A 21,012-nucleotide genomic window follows, 5' to 3' on the forward strand; every position below is an offset into this window, starting at 1 on the left:
TTGTAAATATAATTCAGCCTTCTGGAAGGATTTTTTTATTGTGCGCCACGAAGCGTATGTTCTGAAAGAGGAAATATATTCTTTGGTGCATGTTCATTTCGAATGCGTGACGAACAAAACAAGTCCAGCCAATGAAACAAGAGCTCACAATCCGGCGCGGAAAAATTTTGGTTTGATTTGGACTGAAAAAGGGACCAGAACTGTGAAAAAAAATCACTCTTCCATTCAAATAATAGTGCAAAGCTTTTTGATTTATTCACCTGGCACGTTTTTTCAGTGATGTATCAGAAACATTGACTCTACATAGCGATTTGACTTTTCCTCTAAACACAAGCTGTTGTTCTTCGCTCCTTTACGTCACGTTCCTGCTAAGTAAAGAAATTCTGAATGTTGAGGGTTCAATGCTGCACTGATTGGTCATCTGTTGCAAATAACAGAAACCAATAACGCAAAGACAAAAGAAAGACTAAACAGTTCGACAACCCAAAGCTGTATGATCAATAAAACACTAAAAAGGAAAATATACTACAACATTTTAAGACCTTGCAATTATCTTTCTGTCTGCATTTTCAGATAATAGTGCCGCAACGTGGATTTGCAGCTGTCGATAAGACGTCGAAATAACGACTTTGTAATAACTATGGCGTTCTGTTCTGAACATACTCAAGCTCGCAAATAATAACTGATGGTCTGGATTGTGAGTGTGGGCGTGGGGTAGAGGTTGCAAGTACAGTGATTTCGAATTGCACAACGTGGAAATGGAACGCGACGATCGTGCAGGTAGAAGTGCTTTAATTACCAGAACATGTACTGCGTTGTGCAATGCAGAGACACGTTTAGCCGAGAAATTATACCTGCAAGAAGAATGTTCCTTCGTGACTCTCCTGCTTAACAAATTAAACTTTTGCTTATGGTCGAAACTTATCACAAGTCATTGTCTAACAAGTACACGAACACGGAACAGTATTGACTGCTAGTAGCGAAATAATGGCGTGGCTCCTTATGCAAGCTGTGTACGTTTCCCACGGCCAGCTATATCCAGTACAAGTTTTCGCCGTGTTACTGCTACGTTACATCTGTCTGCTAGTGGTGTTTAACGACCACTATGAAATGACCTACTTCCACCTCGCAGAAACTATATTCAGTTTCATAAACTCCATTTACTAAAATGTAAACTTTCACGGCCGGAAATATCATGTCCATTATAATTATCCGGGCTGTTATGCCGTGGTCGGTCACCACAGCATTCATCAACCGACCACGGCATAACAGCCCGGATAATTATAATGGAAATAAACTCCATTTGTCACCTTAATGAAGAAGTATAAATAAGAGTTAAGCGTTTTTAAAATTTCCATGGCTTCAAGGTCTGTGGATTACACATTTGTTTATATTTTTATATTAAAGAAAGAGGTAATTAGAAGTACCTGAACATATGTTTTTTTTTCACAAGCTGCCAGAGTCTCGACTGAGGAAGCGAACGATTTGAGGTGAACAATTGAGGAACTCTAGCAGAGGGACACCTCGCTGTCATCACGTGAAACAGAGATGCGTAGACTTGGTAGATTTATTCACGCACTTGTAACAGCAATACGTTTTAACTTATAACATCTGTGCATAATATGCAGTATATTACCATTCAAGAGAGGGGAGAGACACATGTTAATGTCCAATGTCTGTACGAGAAATTATGGGACAAAGGTAATGCAGAAAGTTTTAAGTTGTCCGTGGAATTGGTTCCTTCGTGGGGAGAAAGCCATGATTTTTTGCAGAATGGACGAAATGATCACAAGTATGATTAATCGAAATGGCCAAAAGCTTCTGCAATAGTACAAGAAACAATGTTTGCATCAGATTGCTTGACCAAGTCGTTTTCAGTTCAATCAAGAGCATTAGAGTTACTTTGGCTATCCCCAGTGACATTGGCAGCTTGCAGTTTAGCGCACGAGTAGGAATATAGAGTAATAAATCAGATAACGTAATTAATTTCGTTACTAGCTATCGGTGATGCAATTTGAAGAATACATTTAATGTACCTGGTGTTAGGAATTAGTCGTTTTTTGTGAGAGCAAAGTCAAAGCTGCTACTAGCAGACATTTCGTAGAACGGCTGAAGAGTAAGAAAAACGCGCAGTTCAACGATTTGAGGGGTAAGAAGAAGAGGAGCAGAGTATATGGATGCATATGTGTGTATGTTCCAGCAAAACCCTGGAACGCGTAAAGCCATTTTAACCAGATCTGACAAACACTACCTACTGTTTGGGGAGGGGGTGGGGGTGGGGGAAGAAAAAAAGGTATGCGGTTAAGACACTCGAAAAGTCTTTTAGGGGTAGGAGTGGGTAAGATAAAGGGTTAAAATTGGAAGATAGTCGAGGCGACCTATATTGGTGTGGAATCCATACTCTTTGGGGATGCTGAAGTTCGTGGTAGCAAACTCAGGGATACATAATCTCAAGTTTAGTCGATGAGAATGAACACCCTACTAAAGACTCTTTTCGAGTTTTTTTACATATACGTAGAACATTCTCGAACCATCCAGAAAAAATTAAACGTGCAATAAATCATTTTCCCGTGTCAGTACGGTCTGATGAATCATTGATTTTATACCCCGCGATGAAGCAGTAACTTAGCTGGCTAAGAAGGATGGAGAGATCGACCATGGCCTTTTCCAGGACGAGTCCGGAATCTCGTCTCAAGAGCATCATGAGACCACAGAAAATCTTGCTCACAGTGTCTGGAATCACACTTCATCTTTTCCGAAGACGACTCCAGCGTCTTGGCCACTGCGCCGCCTTCCACACTGGCCATTCGATACCCACGCAAAATACACACTGCTTTTTATTTTCTCCCCCATTTGGTCCCCTTCTTTTTCGGTTTTTCAGAACTTTATTAACGCAGAAAATTTACTTATATCTCTGTAAATGTTAACTGTTGTGTAAGAAAATCGTGATGAACCACAGTTACACTGCGGGATAACCATACCGAGTCCGGATTAAATGTTTTTAGTCAATACGTCGTATTAAGAGAAGCAAATATTGAAGTAAATCATACACTGTACTTGAGTGGACGTCAGACTGCACCACGCAGACTGGGAATCCAAACTAAAATTTAGAACGCACTCAGTGTCCAGTGCACTTTCCAGCGGCCGTACTTCGATGTGACTGGCTTAATGAGATACATTCTTTCGAATTTTTATGTTATTTGTGAAAATGCAAATACTCTAATAAAACTCCCCCAAGTTATGAAACGCTTCCAAGGACCAACATTTTCTTTTTATTTCGCCATTAGAATTACCTGCTTTTATCCCCATCATCGTCGTATTAAAAACAGCAGCATGTATTCTTTACACAGATCCACGCCTGGGAAGGCGAGAACAAAAGCTCAGTAGTTCTGCAGGCAATGCTGTAGAGACTTCTACCAGTCACCAGCGTGCCTGTAAAACCAAACACAGCAGCGAGCAATAGAGTCGGAAGAAAAAGACAGAGAGAGAGAGAGGAGAAATGCCACAGTAGCTGAAGCCAAGTTCTCGCTCCCAGTCGGGCAGGTCACGTCCAATTGATGAAAGCTAACAGCGCAGATGTCGCTACCAGGCGCTGGGAACTCAACCCGCGACCACGTACACTACGCCACATTTTAATAAGCGTCGTAATTTAACGCAATTAAGTGTTTGACGAGCAACGTGAAACCCGAACCGCCGTATACGGCGCGGAGAGAAACTGCTACCTTGCCTTCCACGTATGTGCAGAAATACTTACCGCAAGTGCTGCTTATAACGACTTTATTCACGGCGCCATAATAATAAGCAATTGCTGACTCCGTCTTGCGTGATGAAGAGTCTGTGATCTGCGTGATTTTACGTTTAATTTCGAAACAAATTGCCAAGTAGTTTAAGGTCTTTCTCAATGTGTTGACGTACTAAACAGTAAAGTACCAGCGCTATTTTGATTGCTAAAGAAAATTTGTGTTTTGTTTTACACATTTCGTTACGCTATTAATAGTCCTCGTAATTCTGACAGAAGGGTATATATTTCAAAACAGATAGTCAATCGTTATCATAAACTGAAATTGTAATATTTAATCTGATATGAACCAGACTGTACAGTCGTTTGAATGGTATTCCCCACTACTTACCTAAACTAGTTTTTGCAGAAGTGCAGCATGAATAATATACATGAGACAGCCTTTTTAATATTGTAAAACTGAATGCATGTAGTAAACTCTAAAGAAGCTGAAATTGTGTTTCGGTAATTGTTACAGTTACTTCGACATCTGTGAGTAGAGAAGACCAACTTGCCGTAGACTGACGAATAGGAACGTGCTACCTGATACATGAAGACACTGCAAAGCGCTTAAAATGAAAGACATCCACAAAATTTTGATGCTCTTGAACGCAAACGACACACGAATCGAATATATTTCTATGATAAAAATTTTAATGGTCACATCCAAGAGACTTAGTGCTGCCACTGAAAATCACTTTGATATGCCATGCAAATCACTAAATACCTGATTCAGTAGGAAAAAGTTGCTCACCTCACACATCTAAAACATTCGCCGCCGTTACACCCTACCACGTCAACTTGATTCCGCACCTCAATAGGTAAAACCGGAATCTTTAAAGGATCGCTTTCTTACGTGTGTGTGTGTGTGTGTGTGTGTGTGTGTGTGCGTGTGTGTGTGTGTGTGTGTGTGTGTGTGTCCATCTCCGACTGTTAAAAACGGGTACTTGTCAAGGAGAAATTTATGTCACGTATTGTCTACGGTCCGTGGGCGGTGTAAAAAACAAGAGCTTCCAGCCAATGCATATTTTGACACTCGCAAACTCACTCATCAAGAGCTATAGGGTACAGAGCAAAAAGGGGAAGCAATTTATCAAGAATGGATGTTTCACAATACAAGTAAAGGAAAAAGTCCCAAAAATATTAATTCTTAATTGTATCACGCGATTTTTTTAAATTCGACTTTCTGCTAGCCTGTCACTTGGCACCCATTTTTCTCACGAATGGGTAGACGCATCAGTCTCAAATTTATGTCACCTACTAAGGTCTGTTCTGTCTTAGCGGCATAGAAAATTGAAAACTAGATTAGATTAGATTCAGTTTTCGTTCCATAGACCCAAAAAATGAGGTGAATGTAGAACATTCTAGAAAGTATAACATAAAACATTTGAATATAGTACGCACTACTCTGATCATTTGTCAGGAGACTGTAGGTATAGGTGAATACTATGTGGTAAACTGGAACAGCTAATATTTTCAGAATTAAGGCGCTGTCAAAATGAAACATCGTTATGCAGTATTAATAAATTTATCATACACAAAATAACTAATCTTGACTGTTGTGATGAACTGCTGTAAAAACTGAAATCTAGCACACATTTTTACTTAAGCTGGCCTAACAGTCGTTGGTAAGATATTCATCTATAGAGTAGAAGGAGTTGTCTATCAAAAAGTCTTGCAAACTCTGTTTAAACCGTGCTTTATCTGAAACCAAGTTTTAATGGTTGCTGGCAATTTATTGAAAATGAGTGTTCCTGAATATTGGACTCCTTTTTGGACCAAGGTAAGTGATTTTAGGTCTTTATGTAGATTGTTCTTATTCCTACTATTGATACTATGTATTAAACTATTGGTTGGAAATAGTGATGTATTACTTGCAACAAATTTCATTGAGGAATAAATATACTGAGAAGCTGTGGTCAGAGTACAAAGTTCCTTGAACAGGTATCTATATGATGTTCTTGAATTTACACCACGAATGATTATCACATGCTTTTTCACCCTAGAAGCTTTTGCTCGGTTTGATGAGTAGCCCCAGAATATGATCCCATATGACATAATAGAATGAAAGTAAACAAAGTATCGAAGATTTTTAATATCTGTATCTCCTGCATCTGACATCATTCTCACTGCAAATACAGACTTATTTAGGCGCTTAAGCAGTTCTGTGGTATGCCCTTCGCACCTGAATTTATTACCAAGTTGTAATCCCAGAAATTTAACTCTGTCAGCATCTTCGATCTGCGTGTCTCCATATGTTATACACATGCTGGAAGGAAATCTCTTACAGGTTCGCGGGACTGCTACGGTCGCAGGTTCGAATCCTGCCTCGGGCATGGGTGTGTGTGATGTCCTTAGGTTAGTTAGGTTTAAGTAGTTCTAAGTTCTAGGGGACTTATGACCTAAGATGTTGAGTCCCATAGTGCTCAGAGCCATTTGAACCATTTCTTACAGGTTCTGAATTGCATATAAGGGTCTTCTCAAAGTTTAATGACAGTGAATTAGCTTTAAACCACTTATTCATTGACATTAAAATTTGATTAGCAGCTATTTCTATATCTGTCATCGACTTGGTACTTATTGTAATGTTTGTATCATCTGCAAGGCTTCTAAGTGAGTTCAATCAAAAGATACGGCTACTTGTGTCACATATGAGTATTTTGATACTTGCAAATTCACTCGTCAAAACCTATAGTATCCATCCTGTTGACCTAGAATCATGAAATTTGGCAAGAAGCAGGGTTTCGCAATACAAGTTAAGTAGAAAATTTGAAAATTCTTAGTTCGTAATTATATTACGCAAAAAATATAACTTTTGACATTTGCTTATTCGTCTGTGTGTGTGTTCTTCTGTTAATATCCCTTTTTAGTCAGTAACGGAAAGGCATATCAAGTTCAAATTTATGTCACATACTAAGCTTTGTGGTTCCTTGGCGTTACACAACATTTAAGATTCTAAGTCAGTGTAGTCAAAAGTTGCGGCCATTTATATCACATCCACTGATACTCGCAAACTCCCTCATTACAATCTACAGGATAGGTCCCGTTGACGTAGAATCATGAAATTTGGCAAGAAGCAAGGTACAATAGCACAAGTAAAAAGAAAAATCTGTAAATTGTTAAAGTGTAATTATTAGACATAATAATATCTTTTTGCCACTACAACTTACATTGCTTTCATCATCTGTAAGAAACACACTAGAAAAACATTACTGTATGGAAACATAAAATGTAAGTTTGAATTGCGTTATTAAAACGGAATTCGAAGTTACATAAACCAAAAGTAAATTATTAAGTCTTCTCTCTCTCTCTCTAGATGTATAAACTGAAGTCGCTTGCTGACTTCTTTGTGTATGTTGCTGCCTGTCTCATTAACTACTCTACGGATTTTGATGCGGTCTTGGAATTCCTTGGGTCGGTATGGTGCCTGTATCGACAACGATAATAGGGAAAAAACGTCGAGATTCTGAAGTCTTTGATTGGATGAACTGCCTATAAACAAACTTAAGTTTGTACAGAAACTTCAGTGCCAGTTTTTAACAGCCTCCTTAGTTCGTTAAATAGCTTCCGCCACGAATTAGTGGTCGCTATTTCTGGGCCACAGGGTATATATGCCCTTTCGTTATTATTGGGATGTTACGTACCACCCCCCCTCCCTCAGGTTGGTGTCTTTCCCGACACAGCGCTGCCTTAACTTTGTTCGATCATTTTCAAATATTCATAAAATTCCCAAATACATGGACGCTGCCAGACGTGTGAAAAGGGACACTGTCACAGATCGGTGACGTATTTTGAGAACTGTTCCTATGAACTGGAATGTTGCCCCTCTCATCCAAGCTTCCCCTTTCCCTTGGACCGTCTGTGCTTGCGTGCACGGCGGGTAGAAAGGGGCAACGCTGAGCCAAGTCTATCGCATCTGCTCACCACAGGCGGCGCTCAGCGACGATGATTTACTCCGCTGTATAAACGCCTGCAGGATGAAGTCCCGCCATTGTTCACTGGGCGGTCGGCGATCTCCTAATTACCGACAAAGGCAAACGAACGGCACGCGACTTTGCCGAGGGAATGAATTATCCCGCCCAGGAGACGCCGCGACGACCACAAACACACATACACACACACACACACACACACACACACAGTGTCTCCCCTACGGGATGATGCGAGAGTCGGCGGACAGTAAACTTAAAAAGCTTTTACAAGACTGTTTGATTACGCCTCTGATGGGCTTAATGCCCGGCCGGCGCCAAACAGCTGCGTGGCAATTGCAAACACATCGGGCTATTCATTGAAGAAATTTATGAGACGTTTCCTGCCGTCCATTACGATTAATTCGGCAGAGGCGGTGGGGGTGGATGCGGCGGCGGGGGGTAGTGTTGATATTGCTCGCTGCGGGGTGCCTGTGGTGGGAAAGCGGGCTCTAGAGGAGGGCCAAGCTGGGGGAGGGGGGCTCTCTGCGGCCGCCTCCGGTCAAGCAGCTGCCCCCACAGGGGGAACCGTTGCACCGCATGCAGACCCAAGGCAACTTAGTAATAGTATGCTTCTGATACAGTAATCGCATTGCTTCCTTTCTAAAATACACGATTAATTACCTAGTACTTGCACTCCGAACACCTCTGAAACGTAAGGTGCCATTGACGTGCTCTTTGCGCAGAAATGCAGCAGTATATGTATCCATTATCGCGTGTCACATTTTTTTTTTTTTTCAAATGGCGAAATACCCATTGACTTGAACAAAATAAAACTGAGTTAAATCAGTTGGGGAACGGCGTTTGGCTTTGGTGATTCTCGGGTTTGCCGCAAAAGAGCGGACACGTGCAGTGCTAGGATAAAGAGGACACATCACTAGACCTTTTGCTAAAAGTATAGTGATGTAATTGAGTTGGTGTCACAACTAAACTCAAATGTTTTTGAGCGGTGAAGCTGGTGAACACCAATTTCAGCGTCAGTTTATACATGAAAAGGTAGGAAGTAGTCTTAATTTAAGTAGCCTAATGTAGACGGTATTACTTTAATAAGTCACGGCTGCAAAATACTAACGCGAATTCTTTACAGACGAACGGAAAAACTGGTAGAAGCCGACCTCGGGGAAGATCAGTTTGAATTCCGTAGAAATGTTGGAACACGTGAGGCAATACTGACCCTACGACTTATCTTAGAAAATAGATTAAGGAAAGGCAAACCTACGTTTCTCGTATTTCTAGACTTGGAGAAAGCTTTTGACAATGTTGACTGGAATGCTCTCTTTAAAAAATTCTGCGGGTGGCAGGGGTAAAATACAGGAAGCGAAAGGCTGTTTACAATTTGTACAGAAACCAGACGGCAGTTATAAGAGTCGAGGGGCATGAAAGGGAAGCAGTGGTTGGGAAGGGGGTGAGACAGGGTTGTAGCCTATCCCCGATATATTGAGCAAGCAGTAAAGGAAACTAAAGAAAAATTTGGAGTAGGATTTAAAATCCATGGAGAAGAAATAAAAACTTTGAGGTTCGCCTATGACATTATAATTCTGTCAGAGACAGCAAAGGACCTGGGAGAGCAGTTGAATGGAATGGACAGTGTCTTGAAAGGAGGATATAAGATGAACATCAACAAAAGCAAAACGAGGATAATGGAATGTAGTCGAATTAAGTCGGGTGATGCTGAGGGAATTAGATTAGGAAATGAGACACTTAAAGTAGTAAAGGAGTTTTGCTATTTGGGGAGCAAAATAACTAATGATGGTCGAAGTAGAGAGGATATAAAATGTAGACTGTCTATGGCAAGGAAAGTGTTTCTGAAGAAGAGAAATTTTCTTAGCATCGAGTATAGATTTAAGTGTCAGGAAGTCATCTCCTAAAGTGTTTGTATGAAGTGTAGCCATGTACGGAAGGGAAACATGGACTATAAACCGTTTAAACAAGAAGAGAATAGTAGCTTTCGAAATGTGGTGCTACAGAAGAATGCTGAAGATTAGATGGGTTGATCACACAACTAATGAGGAGGTATTGAATAGAATTGGGGAAAAGAGAAATTTGTGGCACAACGTGACTAGAAGAAGAGATCGGCTGGTAGGTCATGTTCTGAGGCATCAAGGGATCACCAATTTAGTATTGGAGGGCAGCGTGGAGGACACAAATTGTAGAGTGAGACGAAGAGATGAATACACTAAGCAGATTCAGGAGGATGTAGGTTGCAATAGGTACTGGGAGATGAAGAAGCTTGCACAGGATAGAGTAGGATGGAGAGCTGCATCAAACCAGTCTCTGGACTGAGAACCACAACAACAACAATGTAGACTGTATCGTAACAACAAAATTCCGGTCACTCAGGCCGGTTTCTGTTTCCAACATTTTTAGCTGCAACGTCAGTCGAGTGGTATGGCCTATGTGACTAATTTTTAGCTTTGATTTTTATTTTGTTTTTATGGAAAGATGCCTAGGTTGAAGAAGAAGAAGACTGCTGGTGAGCGTCAAGGCCCGACACTGCAATCAAGCAAGCGGTGTCAGTTATTTTGGAAGGCGGAATGACCGAAAGGGTTGCTGCTGCTCGTTTAACTCTTCCTTGAACTACATTGTAAAGCAGGATTAATTAAACTGTAGGGAATCAGCAGTCACGTAGGACACGTCAGATGGAGTTCATCCAAACAAACGTTTGAAGAAAATTACTAAGAAATCGTTCGAGTTAATTTGAGAGATTCAGATTTCAGATTAATGCCCCTAGTTAAGATTAACTTGCAAAAGATGGCTTAGGATTTGACAGAAAATTTAAAACTGCCTCACAAATTTAACAGAGAAAGGAAACTAGCAGGTACGGATTTCTGTCAAAATTTTATGAAGCCGGAAATCTCTTGTAGAAAATCTCGGTACTCAACTTTAACACGTAGAGTCAGGTTCAATAGACTTAACAGTGTGGCGACAAATTTAATTTAAGAACAATCCGTGTTTAGTATCTATTCAGATTTCGGGAAATACGTTACCATAAACTTGCTAACGTGAATGAAAGGATTTGTGCATGACAGTGTTAGAATGGGCTTCACAATGAACGTGTAATCCTCAACTTCTGAATATACCGAATTTTTACCAGAATTTCCGCCCTTCATTCAAAATTAAGACCTTTTCCCGATTTTTAGAATAGTTACGTTGTATGCAGCCTGGTGCGAGTTGCAGTACGGTAGGTTTCTGCTCGGCTTTCCTACCGGCGATCTGCTGCAACGAGTTCACAGGTAGGTGAAGGTAAATGGACGAGGGGAGCCAAGCCGCCACAACAGAACTGATGAAAATTTCATTTATTCGATAGCGATTGTGTTCCGCCCGTCAACATTGCTTCAGAATTTGTCGCTTTATCCAGATCACCATAGAAATTACACGGAGAAAAAAGCATATGTGATGCAGTTAATAAATAAACAAGAGAAATTCGGGGACACACCTATGGAAGACGGATATTTACTGCACAAAAACAGTTCATGAGATGTAGCTCGAAACAGAAATGCTTGCGCAAGGAAATTAAACTAGTTGCGCCGTGTAAACCTGTTGTGTTTATCTCGGATCTAGCAGCGAGAACTGATTTTATCCGCGATTCCTATCTTTCAATTACAGCCCGCCTCCGCAGCCGAGGTCACTAACGCATGTGCAGTGGCGTTCAACTTGGGAGGTAAGCCGGTTCGAATCCTGGTGGCGGAAGAATTTCTCAGCGCCCGCACTTGTCCGGCAATGGAAGAGAAGTGGTAGCGTACAGTTCCTGCCCACAAGTCTCTGAGCTAATCTTCTAGATTAAATTGCAAACCTCTCAGAAGTGTCTCACGAAGCGACGGCATGTGACACCGTCGAATGGGACGGATGGGGACGTTAAACTCGGCGGCGCCGTACATGCGTCTCTCTCTCTCCCATCGTCATCATCCACACGAACAATACACTGGAAATGTACTTGTACTCTGCACAGACACACTTATGCCTCAAAGCCGTAGGTCGCGAAGGAACTACAACGACACTGTGGTCAAGAGTAAACAGATTTTCCCGTTCGATAGATGAAGATTGCCTCAGTGATCTCACAGAGAGGCCCACGAGAGAGACAGGCCATGGCGGATACGTCGCAGCACGTGACACTGCACGTCTTACAGCTGCCAGCAGACGTCTATGGTGGGGAACAGGTAATTATTTCTGAAGAGTTTAATAAGTCTTCGCTGCGTGTTTAAGCGCACGCAAGTTCTCGATATCACACGACAAAATTATCACCTTTAGTGGATTCTTTTGCAGTTAAATATTGATTTCTCGTGAGCCCTGACGCAGCCGAGCGTTCGCGAAGTGTGGCGGACAAGGCAACTAGTGTGACGTCACAAGTTCGCTGCAGGGCCCGTGTACCTCATTGGCCCCGTCTCAAAGACAGGTATTAGATTCAACTTTACCTCGATTTATTTACGAGTGTGAACAAAATTTCTGAAACGTGTTACTAGAAGCACGGATCACCATTTAGTGAAGGTCCAACAAGTTGTCTTGTGTCGATACTAGAGATTTTGTTGAAAGACCATACTTCTGACATGTGTGAACTCTTGTGTCTGCATGTAGCATTTGGTTTTTTCCCAACGTCGTCAGTTTGTTACGGCACTTATGTCCGAAGACATTCTGGCCTTTTCACAAATACTCACCGAGCGAGGTGGTGCAGTGGTTGGCACACTGGACTCGCATTCGGGAGAACGCCGGTTCAAACTCGCGTCCGGCCATCCTGATCAAAGTTTTCAGAGATTTCCCTAAAATCGCGTCAAGCAGATGCCGAGATGGTTCCTTTCAAAGGACGCGGCCGACTTCGTTCCCGCTGGGACCGATAACCTCGCTGCTTGGTCCCCTCGTCCATATCAGTCAATCAACCATAAATACTCAGTTGTATTATTCGGATATTTTAGTCCATAGGCAGAACGAAATTCAGCTCATAAAAAGTTTCCATTTGTTCGTAATGTGCCATTTACAGTATGTCTAAATGGCTTTATTTCTACATTTCGCAGCAAAGTACAAATAGGTACACGAAAATAGTATGTACAGCTATTGTGTGCGGATAAAAATGTGTTTGTACATTGGGGAAAAAATTAAATCACATAAGTAAACAGAGGGTGGTGAAGTGTCAGAAGCGAAAGTCACAATTCGCGAATAATTAGATACGTGCTACTCAATACATGGTCTCTTAATATGGAGCTAACAGTTTAGCTGTGGGAGACGTACTTTACGTCTGTACCTACAAACGTCTCGAAAATAATTTAATTTTTTGTTTTCAGAAATATCTCTCACTAAACTAATCACTGAAGAGATAAAAAAATAGGCAGAAACGGCTAGCATACTCGATGCTGCACGCGAGCGGCCTGAAGGGTTGGCAACAGTTGACCTATATCTGCCAGCCACTTGTTTTTTGCCGTCCTTCCTTTGAGAGCAGTTACGAGCGCGTTTATTCAATTACTGCAATCGTTTTGCGGTGGAGCCTCCGGCGCTATGGTCTTATTTCTTTCGTCGATAGCCTGTCGTGCTAAACTTTCTCCATGATCATTGCTTCCCTTTTGAGCCAACACAGCGTTACAGCTCTCAGTGCCTTCTTGTTGCTGGGAGGATACCTTCAACTACAATATAAACCACTGTCATTATTTTATCATTTTCTGTACATCATACGTTGACTACGTGGCTTGGAATCTAAAAAGACAAGTAAGACTTGGTTTCGAGTGAAGAGCTGTCCAATGAAGGCTGTGGAAAAGTTAGTAACGATATACTTACGTGTTGAAAGTAAAAAAAGGTTAAGAAGCAGAAAACAGTTTTCACAACTTCGGCAGACTTCTCACTCTTACTTTTTCTTGATTTCGCTGGTAACTCTAGTCTTCACAATAAATTAATAGAACATTTCTTAATCCACATATACAATAAAGAGCACTTTTTATCTTTTTCATTCTCTGCTCAAAGCAGTTCCAACACTCGCCTGACAACAAACAGAAACCTCACGAAAATCTTGGTCGGAAAAAGGAAGAATGCAAATGTTTTAATTTATTTCTATGATAATGTTGCCCATTGTTATAGGCAAAAATTAAAATTGAATTTAAGTTTATGTATGTTTAAATTTTTTGTGTGTATGTGTTATTTGAAGACTACAGCTTTTGTGGGGCACACAGGTAACCTAGCCTCGATTAAGAGGATTTCAATTGTTCTTTCCCACACTACATTTGTTTCTTATTTCCTGAACAAAGTGAGCCACTCCGTCCACGGCTTAATATTATTGGCTTACGAATATAGAGATCCTACACGCAATTCCTTGTACCAACAATAGCACACTTTTCTCGTACTAGATTAGAATGGGACTCATTCATTTCCTGGGTACAAAATGCTTCAAATGGCTCTAAGCACTATGGGACTTAACATCTGAGGTCATCAGTCCCCTAGACTTAGAACTAATTAAACCTAACTAACCTAAAGACATCACACACATCCATGCCCGAGGCAGGATTCGAACCTGCGACCGTAGCAGCAGCGCTGTTCCGAACTGAAGCGCCTAGAACCGCTAGGCCACAGCAGCCGGCTCCTGAGTACAAATGAGAAAAGTTTATCTGTAATATTAGTATTCCTGGACCTACAGGCGAAAGTGTGGATACACCTATAAATTTCGAAAAGAGTGAGGAATCACAATGGCTCTGGTACAGGGTGTCTATAGATGGGGGCGCAACTTGTAGGAGCTATGACGACAGCGGCGGCCATCTTGAAATCCGCCATCTTGAATTTGGGTTACGTGTTTCAAATGGGACGGGGGTCATGTGGAACATCGTTTTGAACTGCCTCTTCCCCAGAAATACACATGTCAAGTCTATTTTAAAGTATCTTTATTGTGTAGGAGTTATGACCTGTTATCTCAAAAAAAATTTCACATTTATATTCCTGAGAAAGAGGTAGTTCAAATTTTTGTGCCACGTAACCCCCCCCCCCCTTTGTTTTCTCATTAGAAACACGTGACCCAGACGCAATATGGTGGACTTCAAGACGGCCGCTTCTGTCCCAATAACTCTTAGAAGTTGCGCCCTCACCTACATACACACCGTACCGGGCGCCATTATGATTCCTCATACCGTTCTACTTTTATAGGGATGTATCCAGACTTCTGACCCGTGGGCGTAAATTATTACCCTTTTAAGAAACCACAGATAACATTTGCCAAGAAAACTGATAGTTAACTCTCGTGAACCGCTTTCGTGTGTGCTCTACTCTACTATCTGCAGTCTGGAATCTGATAGCAGGCGCGTTGTACACGTGCCAGTCTTCTTGATATGCTGATCACATACGTTGGTTTCGTATTCGCAACATACAGCGGCCGATAGCAATGTATTATGCTACGTCTGATAATAAAGCAATAGCTTCTTTATTCGAGGCATCGGACTTACTGCAGTGGATACACCGGTTTCCGTCAGATCACCGAAGTTAAGTGCTGTCGGGCGTGGCCGCCACTTGGATGGATGACCATCCGATCCATCATGCACTGTTGCATTTTTCGGGGTGCACTCAGCCTCGTGATGCAAATTGAGGAGCTACTCGATCGAATAGTAGCGGCTCCGGTCAAAGAAAACCGTCGTAACAACTGGAAGAGCGGTGTGCTGACCACATGGTCCTCCTATCCGCATCCTCAGCTGAGGATGACACGCCGGTCGGATGGTCCCGATGGGCCACTTGTGGCCTGAAGACGGAGTGCATTTTTTTTCTTCAATCGCACAGATTTTTTAGTACACCTTTCCTGCATAAATGGTGTAATTTTTCCTTGCTTACATTTCAGAACAAACCACTTCGACTATACAATGGCAATAAATTTACCGTATTATGATAAATTCACTGATTTATACTACAATTAAAGGTTGGTTTTATAGTTCAGAGCCGGCCGGAGTGGCCTTGCGGTTCTAGGCGCTACAGTCTGGAGCCGAGCGACCGCTACGATCGCAGGTTCAAATTCTGCCTCGGGCATGGATGTGTGTGATGTCCTTAGGTTAGTTAGGTTTAATTAGTTCTAAGTTCTAGGCGACTGATGACCTCAGAAGTGAAATCGCATAGTGCTCAGAGCCATTTGAACCATTTTTTATAGTTCAGACCACGAAACCGTTGGAGGTTAACCAAACGAGGAAGAAGGCAAAGCCAAATGAGAAATCTTACACAAAAGAGCTACCTTCTTACTTCGCAGGCTAAAGACGACCGGAAAAAAATAAAAGGTGTTTGGAGTATAAGTGCAGATATTTTTATTGGTGACTGAGGACATTGTACTGTACAACAATACATCAGTATTTATTTCATTTGCAGACTAATAATTATAGCTATTACGATTAATAAGGTTTTATGTTGCTCAATACCTCCAAGTGGGCCAACGGCCTTGCTGCAGTGGTAATACCCGTTCCTTAAAGGTCACGGAAATTAAGCGCCGTCGGGCTTGGCTAGCACTTGAATGGACCACTGTCCATGTCTGCCAAGCACTGTTTGCAAGTAGGGTGTACTCATGCTTTATGCGGCAACTGAGGAGCTACGTCACCGAGAAGTGGCGGTCTTGTAGATTGACAACGGCCAGGAGTACGGTGTGCTGGCCACGTAGCCCTCCATATCCGCTTCCAATGATGCCTAGCGACTAAGGAAGACACGGCCCTCGGTCGGTACCGCTGGGCCTTCAAGGCTTAGTTAGTTTTTAGTGTCTCCAAGTATATGGGGCAAGAGAGGCCAATAATGCTCATCTTCTCCTGGACAACAGGTCAGGTGTTGAAGTGCGGACACGTGGATGCAAAACGGTTAGTCTATACTGACAGACATAGTCAACACAGTGGTGCAGTTAGGGCAGTGCAGAAAACATCTGGTGATAAATTATATGACGTGTTTGCAGGAAGACTTAGACGCAGAGTAAAAACGACACACTGAAATGATACTTTCTACAGTACCAATGACCACAATATCTGCACTTATATCCCTAACATCCTGCATAAGAATAAAGAAGAGAACGATTGAAAATTAATACACAGGTAAAAAAGTCAGACGTAATAATCCAGATGTAATGAGGAAATTGCCTGTAAAGGGGAAGGCGATTCAAAATGTAAAAGTTATTGCACAGGAAAGGTCACAATGAAATAAGGAGGAATACGAGGTGCAACAATAAAGTAATGGGATTGATTTGCTTCGCAAGAGTTGTCAAACCTGCAGGCTTGCGTAGGCACAATATCTTTGACCTTAGTCTATAAGCTGCTTCTAGTCCAAGCGGCACATCGATGAAACTGCTCAGTCGTGAGTTGTGCTGTAATAAGTTAACACGTGTTTGTGTCTCTTGTCACGGAAATGGAAACGCATAATATTGCGCAACGGTATGCCATTCCTTTTTGCGTTAAATTGGGTGAAAACGCGACGACAACTAACGGTAAGCTTCAGAAGGCTTTTCTAGAGGAGGGTATGTCAAGAGTTCAAGTTTCTCGTTGGCATAAAATGTTTAGTGAAGGCAGAACGAATGTTGAAGATGAAGACCGCAGCGGACGACCCTCAACCTCACGGACGGATGTCAACTTGACCAGGGTGCGTGAACTCGTACGATCTGATCGAAGGTTGAACGTGAAAATGATTGCAGAAGAACTGAACATCAATCGAGAAACGGTTCGTCTAATAATAACTGAAGATCTTGGTATGAGAAAGATTAGTGCAAAAATGGTCCCCAAAAATCTCACACCACAACAGCGAGAAACACGGAAAAATGAGGCAGCCAATCTGTTAGAGCAAACGGAAATGAACCCAGAATTGTTGAGCCGTGTTATCACTGGTGGTAAAAATTGTTTTTTTTTTTTTTTCAGTACGATCCAGAGACAAAACGTCAAAGTTCGCAATGGTGCTCAAAGGGATCACCCAGACCAAAAAAAGTTCGCATGTCAAAGTCAAAAGTGAAATGCATGCTTGTGTGCTTCTTTGATTCCAAGGGAATTGTTCATAAAGAGTGGGTGCCTCCTGGACAAACAGTTAACCAATATTACTACAAAGAATTTTTAGAAAGACTTCGTAAAAGAGTTCTTTGTGTCCGTGCCAACATTGCTGATAATTGGACTGTGCATCAGGATAATGCGCCATCCCATACTGCTCTGTCAGTACAGCAATTTTTAACCTCAAAACAATTTTCAGTACTACCACAGCCACCGTATCCACCAGATATCACTCCATGCGACTTTTTTCTATTTCCAAGAGTCAAAACGGCGGTCAATGGACACCATTTTCAAACAACACAAGATGTCCAAAAAGTTGTGACGAGGGTCTTGGAGAATATTACAGAAGATGAGTTCCATAAATGTTACCATCAATGGCAGAAGAGCTGGAAAAAGTGTGTGTGCAATCATAAGGGTACTACTGTGAAGGAGACAACGCTAAACTTGACTAAAACGGCAAGCAACATTTTTTTTTCACATCAGTCTCATTACTTTATTGTCGCACCTCGTACTTCCATCGGACAAGTGGACTTGATGGTAAAACTAATCTGTAGATTAGCAAATACATTCTATCACGAACGAGAGGAGAACGCTCGAAGAAAAACAGGGTGAAAGTGCATGAAGAAGGCAGAATTTAAGATATCAGAAAGATACGAAACGAGTTACTTATTACGGAAGATAGGCAGATAACATCAGAATATAAGACTTCCGTGTTCATTTGGTATGTTTTGTGAAGCAGCCCTATTCTTTCAGCTATTCCTTCGTAAGATGCCGTGAAATGCGGAAATTGTTTCACGATATCACTGCCTGATACCGTAACAGGAAAGAATGGGGACACATGCGTATGAAACGAGTGCAACAAGGGGAAAGTTGGTGTATTGCCGAAAGGCGACCGATCACAACGCACGGCAAACATGTAGTTGTCCGGCGCTTTTTGTCCGACCGCAGGACACCGTTGCGGTCGCGCATAACCCCGTTCGCCGCCACCGTTATCACCTGTGGAAACGCCGCGACGGATCGTGCAACTTACAAAGCAGGGGCGTGGACCGACAGAAAAATACTGGGTCATCGGGGAAGCCGCCGTCCAAGAGGCACCGACAGACGCGGCGGTGGCAACGTATAATTACAGAGAAGTGGGGCCTTGTCTGGGTTTTTTCAAGTGCAAATCACATCCGGTGCCTCTGCCAATCCCAGCTGCAGCGCGGCGGCAGGACTCCTGGGTCTGAGCGAGAGTGGCAACCAAAACTGTGGTTCTGCTTACTGACACAACACATGAAACTGCTTTTAGAGGTTCAGGAAGAATCTACACTCCTGGAAATTGAAATAAGAACACCGTGAATTCATTGTCCCAGGAAGGGGAAACTTTATTGACACATTCCTGGGGTCAGATACATCACATGATCACACTGACAGAACCACAGGCACATAGACACAGGCAACAGAGCATGCACAATGTCGGCACTAGTACAGTGTATATCCACCTTTCGCAGCAATGCAGGCTGCTATTCTCCCATGGAGACGATCGTAGAGAAGCTGGATGTAGTCCTGTGGAACGGCTTGCCATGCCATTTCCACCTGGCGCCTCAGTTGGACCAGCGTTCGTGCTGGACGTGCAGACCGCGTGAGACGACGCTTCATCCAGTCCCAAACATGCTCAATGGGGGACAGATCCGGAGATCTTGCTGGCCAGGGTAGTTGACTTACACCTTCTAGAGCACGTTGGGTAGCACGGGATACATGCGGACGTGCATTGTCCTGTTGGAACAGCAGGTTCCCTTGCCGGTCTAGGAATGGTAGAACGATGGGTTCGATGACGGTTTGGATGTACCGTGCACTATTCAGTGTCCCCTCGACGATCACCAGTGGTGCACGGCCAGTGCAGGAGATCGCTCCCCACACCATGATGCCGGGTGTTGGCTCTGTGTGCCTCGGTCGTATGCAGTCCTGATTGTGGCGCTCACCTGCACGGCGCCAAACACGCATACGACCAACATTGGCACCAAGGCAGAAGCGACTCTCATCGCTGAAGACGACACGTCTCCATTCGTCCCTCCATTCACGCCTGTCGCGACACCACTGGAGGCGGGCTGCACGATGTTGGGGCGGGAGCGGAAGACGGCCTAACGGTGTGCGGGACCGTAGCCCAGCTTCATGGAGACGGTTGCGAATGGTACTCGCCGATACCCCAGGAGCAACAGTGTCCCTAATTTGCTGGGAAGTGGCGGTGCGGTCCCCTACGGCACTGCGTAGGATCCTACGGTCTTGGCGTGCATCCGTGCGTCGCTGCGGTCCGGTCCCAGGACGACGGGCACGTGCACCTTCCGCCGACCACTGGCGACAACATCGATGTACTGTGGAGACCTCACACCCCACGTGTTGAGCAATTCGGCGGTACGTCCACCCGGCCTCCCGCATGCCCACTATACGCCCTCGCTCAAAGTCCGTCAACTTCACATACGGTTCACGTCCACGCTGTCGCGGCATGCTACCAGTGTTAAAGACTGCGTTGGAGCTCCGTATGCCACGGCAAACTGGCTGACACTGACGGCGGCGGTGCACAAATGCTGCGCAGCTAGCGCCATTCGACGGCCGCGGTTCCTGGTGTGTCCGCTGTGCCGTGCGTGTGGTCATTGCTTGTACAGCCCTCTCGCAGTGTCCGGAGCAAGTATGGTGGGTCTGACACACCGGTGTCAATGTGTTCTTTTTTCCATTTCCAGGAGTGTATTAAGCATGGGATTCCTAACAATCGCCATGTACAGCAAGTATGAGCTTTCGGAGGTCCACCGCTGTCCTATTAGACACTGGCGATCCATTATTGAAACCGCTCAAACGCGTAAACTAAGTGGAAGTAACCTCAAAAATGAATTTGGTGTCGACCGATAGCAAGAAAGCAATCGCAGTATAGACAAATGTCAGACAGAGGAATTCTGTGAAGATGGTATTCAGTCGCGAAGGAGGAAGCTTGCAAACCCCACATTCAGTCGGTTCATGAATATAGCTCTCAAGTCTAGGACTCTTTCCTGATAGGCGTAGTAAAGGAGATACAGAATATTCAAAGAAGAACAGCGCGTTTCCCCGTACATTCGTTTTGTCAACTCGATAGCGCCACGGAGATTCTGTTCCAGATGACACAAGAAAGGCACTCTTCATCATAGAACTTAAAATTCCGAGACCGCACGTTCCAGGAAAGGGAAATACTTAACCTACCGATACCACCTGTTTGATCTACTCATCGCGTCATTGAATATTGGATATAAACCACTTATCGAAATCCAATATGCGTAAAATACGCGACACGATAAGAACTACAGTCATCACA

At 43.1% G+C, this 21,012-nt stretch overlaps 1 protein-coding gene across 1 annotated transcript in view; it reads right to left on the minus strand.

Annotated features, from left to right (window-relative positions):
- The window catches only part of LOC126188364 (puratrophin-1-like), a 1,249,514-nt gene that overhangs the window by 957,020 nt on the left and 271,482 nt on the right, over positions 1 to 21,012 (minus strand). The window lies entirely within an intron of this gene.

The sequence above is a fragment of the Schistocerca cancellata genome, chromosome 5 (genome assembly GCF_023864275.1).
Source record: "Schistocerca cancellata isolate TAMUIC-IGC-003103 chromosome 5, iqSchCanc2.1, whole genome shotgun sequence".
In the NCBI taxonomy this organism is placed as follows: domain Eukaryota; kingdom Metazoa; phylum Arthropoda; class Insecta; order Orthoptera; family Acrididae; genus Schistocerca; species Schistocerca cancellata.